This window comes from Panthera uncia (assembly GCF_023721935.1).
Source record: "Panthera uncia isolate 11264 chromosome D3 unlocalized genomic scaffold, Puncia_PCG_1.0 HiC_scaffold_8, whole genome shotgun sequence".
In the NCBI taxonomy this organism is placed as follows: Eukaryota; Metazoa; Chordata; class Mammalia; order Carnivora; family Felidae; genus Panthera; species Panthera uncia.
Window position 1 is genome coordinate 25,344,800 of NW_026057586.1, and position 10,300 is coordinate 25,355,099.

The window sequence follows — 10,300 nt, forward strand, 5'->3', positions numbered from 1 at the left end:
ACCACGCAGCCCTTTTGTGCTCCCACGAGTGTATGTTCCAGTCCAGGAATGCTTGGCCACTTCTGACATTTTCTTTCATCATTGAGAGGGGAGAGGGTGTGAATTTTTTTTCACGTGTCTGAGGGACATTTGCATTTTTTCTATGAATTTTTGATGTATATCCTTGGCCTATTTTTTTCCTTTGGTTTCTTATTCTTTATGGTCATTTCTTTTTCAATTAATTTTTTTCAAAGTAATTCACGCACAAAATTTAAAGTCAAAGACTATTGAACGCCTTATGATGAAATCCAGCACGGTTCACTGTCCTTTCTTTTCTCTCTTAAGTTTACCCGAAATAACCCTTTCGACTCTGCCAGTTGTTTCTTTTGGTATTTATCGCTGTATCTCTTCTTTTTTTCGGTACTTAAACATTTTTTAATTGGTTTAAGATGTTGCAAAAAGATCCGTTCATCATCAAATATTCACAGGTGCAGAGGTGTGTTAAGAAAAATTTAAAGCCCTTCTCAGTGTCTTCAGGGCTACTTTCAGAGGTAACTTATATTAGAACTATGATTATATTACCATGTTTCTTTCTTTTTTTTAAATAAATTCTTTTTTAAGTTTATTCAGTTATTTTTTTAGTGATCTCTGCAAGTTTTTTTAGTAATCTCTGCATTCAACGTGGGGCTTGAACCCACGGCCCTGAGATCAACGTCAATCACATGCTCCTTTGACCGACCCGGCTGGGTGCCCCTATCTCATCATATTTCTAAATAATATTCCTCTTCTGGTATTTCTTAATACACCAAGTTTAGATTTTTTTTTTTTTTTTTTGAAGTAGGCTCCACTCCCAGAGTGGAGCCCAACACGGGGCTCAAACTCACGACCCTGAAATCCAGACCTGAGCTGAGATCAAGAGTTGGATGCTTAGGGGCACCTGAGTGGCTCAGTCGGTTGAATGTCCACCTTTGGCTCAGGTTGTGATCTTGCGGTGCTTGGGTTCGAGCCTCGCGTCTGGCTCTGTGCTGACTGCTCGGAGCCTGGATCCTGCTTCGGATAATGTGTCTCCCTCTCTCTCTGCCCCTCTCCTGCTCATGCTCATGCTCTGTCTCTCAAAAACAAACCTTTAAAAAAAAAAAAAGAGTTGGATGCTTTACTGACTGAGCCACCCGAACATCCCCAATTTTGTATTTTATCTATTAAATCTCTAGTCACTTTCTAGCCTGGGGTTGGCTCTCTTGAATCGTCACACCATGTCCTTTCTCAACAATACTCCATACTCCCATCGGACTACTGGTGTTCGCTTTGAGCTGGGGCGTGTACTGTGAGTGCCCGTATTTTCGTACCCAATTCCTTGATGGTCCTGGAGACAGGACTTCCCAGCAGGTCCTTTCAGTGTTCTTGGAGTTCATTGTACTTTTGCCCTTGCTTTTCACGCTTTTCAGATCCTTCTTAACACAGTTGGGCTCAAGGTCCGACTGGCCAGACATTTGGTCAGTTCAGCGTTTTTTTCTCTCCCGAACCCTCAGTCCTTCTGCTCTAGTCCGGACAGGCTGGCTTGCTGGCCTGCTGCACAGCATCCCTCCACCTCTCTGTTGTTGTGAGTCTGCTGTTCCCTAGATCCCGTGAGTTCCCCTTTCCTGGTTCTGGCTGTCATCGTGGTGCCAGTCATCGTTAAATACTGCTGGTACCATGTTTTCCTTTCTCCCTCCCCCCCTTCTTCCTCCTCGCTCCACCCCCTACCCCTTAACCTGCTGAGGACTGCGTGGCAGAAGGAAAGAAAAGGACCCATTGGTAGCCTCAGCCTCTACTCTGTCATGTCTGGCAATTCCATTCCGGCCCTGGACTCACAGGAACTAAGAGCCCTGTTGGTAACTACAACCGACCTCCCACCACCCGTCGGAAGCCTATTCAGGGGTCCTCTGTTGTTTCCAGAGCTTCCCCTCTGGGAGTCACTCCCTGCCCCCCCCCACAACTTACCACTCCCACCTAAACCACGTGGAGAGCCCTCTGCAGAGAAATGCCCCCCCCCCCTCCTGTTGTCTTCTCAGTGATTTCTGGTGCCCGTGATATAAAGGGGCCCTGGACACGGGATCCAGCACCTCGAACCCATCAAAAGCTGAGTCACCTTCCTCCTTTTCCCTTCTGCTCCTCATCCCCCCCCCCCCCCCCCCCAGCCACTGCCTCAGCTTAGATACTCTTGGCCTCCACCCTGAGCAGTTCAGAGGGCTCCTGACCCCTCTCCCGGTACCCTTGGCATCACCCTGCTGATCCATACTCCGGGTGATGGCAGAGGGCTTTTTGTACAACGCAACTCTGAGTTGTTTTGTTTGCAAAAGCTGTGCACTTGCACACCCTCAACACCTTTGCACAGGACCCTTGACCTGGATCACACTCCCCCGCCCCCCTGCCCCATCTGGTGAAGTTCATTCCTTCTTTCAAGGCTCAGCCAAGTATCCAATTCTCTAAGAAGCCTTCCAGTCTCGCCTGTTGGCATGAAACGTGTTCTGCATCGCTTTGTATGACACTTTCTTATAACCTCCGTCCTCATCTGCTGTGGGAGCACAGAACGAGGGGGTCACATAGCCCGGACCAGACCCTGTCACCAGCTAGCTGAGCCACAAGTCACCTTCCCTCTGCGCATCGATCTGTGTGCGCCCTTTATGGAGAAGAACCTGGCTTCGTTGAATGCCGGTTATGTGGCCTATGCTAAGAGTTTTCCTTACAAAATATAATTATGTGCGGAACCCCAAAGCCTGTCAGCAACACCCTTCTGTGCATATACGTTCACGGGATAAACAAGGACTTGGAGGTGGCCCAATGCAATCGGGAGGATGTCTGTTAGTGCCGATTTGCTCTGTGTCACCCGGGCTCTCAAGCCGACTTGGGGGATTCTTTTTACTGGGGTTTGTCGGACAGCCAAGGGGCGAGATACCTGCTTTCCCAGCTTCCCGAGCGGCCGAATGTAGCCACGTGACCTGGGCTTGGCCAATCAGATGCCCCCGCCCCGGTCTTGGCGTCAGGATCTGGGAACAGAGAAGCAGGGACGAGGCAGAGTCATCCTAAGGGTGGGAAGTAGCCACATCCTGTTTCTGGGGAACAGCAGTGTCTGCAGGGCCAACAGCGCGGTCCAGTGTTTGGTGTCCAGTGCTGATGTTAGTGGGGAGAGAAGGGTCATCTGGTGCTTCGTGGCGGGGCCAGTGGGTTCTCAAGAGGCCAGCTTTATGGTGTGGTTTTGGCAGCCGCCCCTGCTATGGAGAAGTTCTCCCGCCTGCTGTTGATTCTGTGACCTACCCAGGATCCTGTCATGACTTCTCTTTTGTGTTTAACTCAGCCTGAATAATCTTCTGCTGTTTGCAGCTATGGAGACTGCCCGTGGCTAGAAGCTGGGCGAGGCCTCGGGCATGGCTGGCCGCCGTCCTCCCACTGGGACAGGAGGGCTGGGAATCTTCGCCCCTCCCGGTGGTGACAATGGCCATGGTGTGCTTCCCACCTGATGGTCACTTGGGTCCTAAGCAGGCAGGGGCAGAGTTGTAAAGTTACAGAATCCCTTGGGAATGCTCTTAGGAGGACCCAGCCTTGAAATAGACACGTCGTAGGCCGTGTCCCTCCCTCATAGGAGCCCTGCAGTTTTAAATTAAATTTTTTTTTTTTTTTTTTTTTTTTTTTTTTTTTAATTTTAGAGAGCAGGAGAGAGTGTGTGAGTTGGGGAGAGGGGCAGAGGGAGAGAGAGAAAATCCACGCTCAGCGTGGAGCCTGACAGCTTGACACGGGGCTCTATCCCTCGACCCTGGGATCGTGACCTGAGCTGAAATCAAGAGTCAGATGCTCAACTGACTGAGCCAACCAGGGGCCCCTGAGAGCTATGCAGTTTTAAAACCAAGGTCATCCTACAGAGCAGCAGGGGGCTGCCCCCCACCCCAACACTCCCCCGCCGCCCCTACTCAGGTGGCTTGGGTTCTTAGCTTGCTGCAATTAACTTGCTGTGTGGCTTGGGAAGTCACTCTTTTTGTCTGGGCCTCAGTGTCCTCACTTAGAACTCTGGGGTATGGGCAGATAAACTGGGAGGCCTCTTCAAGTACTAGTGCATTCAGTAGGGGCATCCAGAGCCTCTGGGGCCTCCTCCCCCCTCCTGCCCCCTACTCAACCCCTGAACTTCTGTGACATCCCTAACAGCACATAGTAGGTGCTCAGAAAGTGTGATTTGTCAGTCCTAGGCTATGGCAGGCTCTGTTAAGGGGTGTGGGTGGCTGGCAGCCTCCTGGGCCATGACAGAGGATGTTTTTCTGGGAACTCACGATCTCTCTGTCCTTTGTCTCTACAGAAGAGGAGAAGGTGAAGCGGAGCGGGAGAATGGGAAGAGGGGACAACAGGCTGGGCACTGGCCCTGAAGCAGCCACAGCAGGCACTTTCTGGGAAGCCGCCCCCAGAACCTAACCCAGTGTAGGCTGAGGAGGCCCCGTCTCCAGCCCGTTTCCCTTGAACTGGAGCCAGGCGGTCCTCACGCATTACTCACTGGCGGGGCGGCCCTGGCCCGGGGCCAAGGCAAACAGGCCTCCAGCCTGCCTGGGGCTGGTCGGCCCCGGCTTGGGAGGGGAGGGAGGCGCCCACGCCTGGCCCCTGCTGTGGCCAGCATGCCTGCGTCCCCCTGCCAGCCCAGCCCCAGCCTGGCTGAGGGGTCAGGTTTGGGCCCAGCTTCCACCAGGCTTCGGCCTGGCAGTCCCTGTGGAGCTGGTGGTGTGGAGGGCCTTCCTCCTCCTGGTGCCTGGGTCCTCTCCCTTCACCAAGGGGGAAGCCATGACTTCTACCCATGTGGCCAATGCAATGGCTTCACCTGGCACCTGCCACCGACCTGCCCCTGGGACAGCAGAGGAGGAGGGAGCCATGGCTCATGCTCTCCCCGAGCTCCAGATCTGAATCGCAGAACAGGATCATCTACAGGAAGTAACTCGTGATGCCCATCAAATATTGTACATTAGAAGGAGTGCAGAGAAGGGACAGACCACCCGGGCTAGGTAGACTTCCTTACAGGAAGTGGGCCCTGGTAGGGCCTTGAAGGATAGGGAACGTTTGAACAGCCTTCACGGAGGAAGAGAGGGGAGTCTGTGCACTGGGCGGGGCTGGCGGGGCTGAGGATGTGATGGGCCTGAAGATTGGGGCAGGGGAAGGAGAGGAAAGGTAGCTAGGTGAAGTGGGTGAGGCCTGGACAGGCCCAGTCACCCTCGTCCAGAACCTACCTCCCCATGCTTCTGGATAACCATCCACCCATCCACCTGTTCATGCATTCACCTACCCACCCATCCATCCATCCATCTACCCATCCATCCATCCATCCATCTACCCACCCATCCATCCATCCATCTACCCACCCATCCATCCATCCATCTACCCACCCATCCAACCATCCATCTACCTACCCATCCAGCCACCAATCCATCCATCCATTCAACCTACAAATATCTATTCAGTATCTGCTATAAGCTAGAATCTGTACTAGATATTTTCACAGATTCTTGTAACACCTCTAAGCCTGGCTTCCAGTAGGCTCAAAAAATGCTTAAATAGTTGGAACAGTAGTGATTGGAAGAGCCCTGTCTCTGCCCTCAAGAAGCTTATTGTCTTGTGGAACCAAAAATATCAAATTACAAATTGTGACAAGTGTTACATAAGACCAGGGTACCAGGAGAGACAAGAAGAGGGTAAAGACAGTGGGCCCTTAGACTGCTCTGTGATTCTGGGCAACTTGACCTCTCCATGCCTCAGTTTATGCATCTGTAAAATGGGAATAATGATAGTGCCTACTTGACAGAGTTGTCCCTTAATTTTGTTTCAATCCTCAAAATCAGAAAGTTTTAATGTTGACACAATTTTCTAATCTACAGTCTGTGTTTAGTTTCGGTCATCTCAATAACGTCTTTTTCTTTTTTTAAAAAAATATTTATTTATTTATTTATTTTGAGAGAGGGAGGGAGAGGCAGAGAGAGAGGGAGACAGAGAACCCAAGCAGGCTCAGAGATGTCATGGTAGAGCCTGACGTGCACTTGAACTTACGAACCGTGAGATCATGACCCGAGCTGAATTCAAGAGTCAGACACTTAACCGACTGAGCCACCCTAATAATACATTTTTCTTAACAGCTTAACGGTTATATATTTCACATACCATACACTCTAAGTAGTGTAAAATTAAATGGTTTTTAGGATATTCACATATGTACAACCATCAGAACTGTCCATTTCAATTTTTTTTAACGTTTATTTATTTTTGAGACAGAGAGAGACAGAGCATGAACAGGGGAGGGGCAGAGAGAGAGGGAGACGCAGAATCTGAAACAGGCTCCAGACTCCGAGCTGTCGGCACAGAGCCCGACGTGGGGCTTGAACTCAGGAACCGTGAGATCATGACCTGAGCCGAAGTCGGACGCTTAACCAACTGAGCCACCCAGGTGCCCCTGAAGGTATGTTTTTATTTCTCTTGGGTATATCCTTAGGAGTGGAATTGCAGGGTCATGTGATAACTCTATGTTTAATATTTTGAGGATCTTCCAGACTATTTTCCAAAGTGGCTGCACCATTTTACATTCTCACCTGCAGTGTATGAGGGTTCTGATTTCTCCACATCTTCATCATTATCGGACTTTTTGAATCTAGACATCCAAGAAGGTATGCAGTGGTATCTCATTGCGGTTTTGATCTGCGTTTCTCTGATGACTAATGATGCTGAGCATCATTTCATGTACTTTTGGCCATTTTTACATCTTCTTGGAAAAATATCTATTCATCTCCTTGGCCCATTTTAAAATTGGGTTATTTGTCCTTTTATCATTGAGTTGTAAGAGTTCTATGTATATTCTGGATGCAAGTCCCTTATTAGATATATGGTTTGCAAATATTTTCTCTGATTCTGTGGGTTGTTCTTTAACTTTCTTGATGACGTCCTTTGAAACACAGTTTTAAATTCTGTTGAAGTCCAATGTATCTATTTTTTTCTTCTGTTGTTCATGCTTTTGGCGGCATATTTAATAATCCTTTGACAAACTCAAGGTCATGAAGTTTTACCTTTATGTTTCTCCTCAGATTTTTTTACAATTTTAACTCTTATATTTAGGTCTTTTATCCATTTTGACTTCATTTTTATATATGGTGTGAGGTAATGGTCGAACTTCATTCTTTTGTGTGTGGATGTCCAGTTGTTCCAGAGCCCTTTGTTGACAACCTGTTCTTTCCCATTGGATGGTCTTGGCACCCTTGTCAAGAAATCAGTTGACATTGGGGCCCCTGGGTGACTCAGTCGGTTAAGCATCCGACTTCGGCTCAGTCATGATCTCACGGTCCGTGAGTTCGAGCCCTCCATCGGGCTCTGTGCTAAGAGCTCGGAGCCTGGAGCCTGTTTCAGATTCTGTGTCGCCTTCTCTCTCTGCCCCTCCCACGTTCATGCTCTGTCTCTCTCTGTCTCAAAAATAAACAAACGTTAAAAAAAAAAAAAAAGAAATCAGTTGACTATAGATGTATGAGTTTATGTCTGGACTCCCAGTTCTGTCCCACGAATCTATGTGTCTATTCTTGTGCCAGGACCACATTGTCTTGATTACTGTTTGGTAGTAAGGTTTGAAATCAGAAAGTGTGGGTCCTCCTACTTTGTTCTTTTTCAGGATGGTTTTGGCTATTCTGGGTCCCTTGTGATTCCATCTGAATTTTAGAATCAGTTTGCCAATCTCTACAAGGAGCTTGGCTGGAATTCTGACAGGGATTGCAATGAATCTGTAGATCAGTTTGGTGAGTATTGCCACCTTAACATTGTTAAGTCTCCCGATCTGTAAGCGTGGGGTAGTCTTCCAATTATCTAGATCTTTTAACATTCCTTTCAAAGTTTTGTCGTTTTCAGAGTATAAGTGTTGCCCTTATTTTGCTAAATCTGTTTCTAAGCATTTCATACTTTTTGAGGCTATTGGAAATAGAATTGTTTAGGGCGCCTGGCTGGCTCGGTCGGAAGAGCGTGTAACTCTTGATCTCAGAGTCATGAGTTTGAGCCCCACGTTGGGTATAGAGATTGCTTAACTAAATAACAAACTTAAAAAAAAAAAAAGGAAATAGAATTGTTTTCTTAATTTCATTTTTGGGTTGCCCAGTGACGCGCAGACAAATGCTTATTGTGTGCAGCACTGTGAGAGGTGCTGGGGATTTAGCAGCAAGCATGTTATGAGGATGAATGAGATAATATATTAAAGCGTAATAATGTGCTTTGTGCCGTGGCTTTTCCTGCCTCTCCCCTTTTCTTTAAGCGTGTCACATGAAGGCCTCTTGCAGAGGCAGGAAGGAGCTCTTTAACTACACGAAGAGAAGACTTGTGAGTTGGTGATGTATCTTGAAGCAGCCAGAGGACCTGAGCATTTACGAGGGAGGCAGACATGCCCACTTTGGGGTGTCTGTGAGGCCAGAGCCAGACTCCAGAGAGGCAGAGGGAGCTACTCCTGGGACATGGGCATCCTTGGGAGGCCTGGAGGAGGAGCCCCAAGCTGAGGGGCCCAGTGGAGGCCCGTGCTGCCCGTGAGGGGCTCCTGTAGGAAGCAGCCTGACCTCCCCCAGCTCTTGCCCCTGAGCCGGGCTTCCTCCTCCAGAGATTTTCATCTTTCATCATGTGGCTTCTCCTCAATTTCACATCCCCTTGGAGTGTCTTCTTCTTTTTGGCCCACGTCTCCTGCCGTGTTTCCCTCCCTCCTCCACCACACCTCTCTAGCAGGCAGGTAATCGGCAGCAGGATCTGTTGGGGACCCCTGGATTGTGCCAGACCCTGCCCATCGGACTGGATGGGGAGAAGGAAAGGTACCTCCTTCCCTGATGCCACAGGCCAGCAGTGGGGAGATTTCTCACTGCACTAGCTGGCTCTTTCTGCATCTAGTTTCAGCCTGGGCCCCTCACCCTGGCCAACTGCCTCACGAGTGGGAGGGCAGCTAGAGGCCTGGCCAAGCAGGGGTCTGCGTCCTGAGACAGCCAGTGCCAGTCCTGGCGTCTCTCTCCCTCTGCACATGGCCCCTTCCTCCCGCGTGCAGTCTGGAAGGCCCCAACAGGTTCCTCATTGCAAACTGCTTCCTCTCCAGTGTAGCCTCTATGGCACCTGGAGACCAACTGACGGCCCTTAGCCTCACATCTGTCCCTTAGTCACCTCATCTTCATCTACACCAGAACCTTCGTACCATTCTCTCAGGTCACAGGTCAAACCACAGAAAACTGAGGCCCAACTGTGGATGCATGGCCCTGGGCCCGGTGGGATGGGAACGAAGGAGAAGATGGCATCCCAGTCCTGGCACCTGTATGCTTTTCATACAAGGCCAGGCATCCTGCGTGGGGCTGTGACGCCATTCAGAGGAAAGAGGTTATCGTGGGCTGCAGGCCTGGGTGGGGGGCTCGGTGCAGGATGTCCTAGGGTCTCAGGGCTAGTGGAGTGTGGCTAAGTACTTCGGGACTTTGACTGGGAGATGGCCTCAGTGTTGTGGGTAGGCAGACAGAGCTGCCCCCAAGGAAAGGGATTCTGGCCAGAGGGGTGAACCGAGATACCACAAAGTGATGCCAAATGTGTGGACTGTGGCCCCAGGCTGCTTGGCTTAAAGCTACCTGCTGACTAGCTGTGTGACCTTTGGAAAGTTACTTAACTTCTCTGGGCCTCAGTTTACTCAGTGGTAAAATGAGGTGAGGATCATAGGCCTTAGCTTAGACTGTAGGTCTCAGAGCAGGGTTTCTCAGGGTCAACACGGTTGACATTTGGGACTGGATGGTTCTTCACTGTGACGGGCTCTCCTGTGCACTGTAGGATGTTTAACAGATCCTGGCTCTTTAGATCCCAGGAGTATGCCCTGTCCCAAGTTATGACAACCAAAAATGTCTCTAGACATTGCCAAATGTCCCCTGGCAACAAAATCGACCCTGATTGAGGAATATTGGCCTAGAGGGTGACACAGGATTTAGAGGAGTCAATATATTCAATGCACTTAGAACAGTGCCTGGCCCAGAAGCAGCACTCAGTAATTTTTTTTTTAAATTTTTTAAAAGTTTATTTATTTATTTTTGAGAGAGAGCAGGGGAGGGGCAGAGAGATAGGGAGAGAGCGAGAATGTCAAGCAGGCTCTGCACTGTCAGCACAGAGCCCGATGTGGGGCTCGAACTCACAAACCACGAGACCGTGACCTGAGCCTAAACCAAGAATCTGAGCCACGCAGGCGCCCCTATTGTTATTCTTATCTATTGTTATCATTACAAGCAGGCCACAGAGGCAAAAACATAAGAGAACAAAAAGATCAAAGTCAGAACAGAAGAATGTGTCTAAT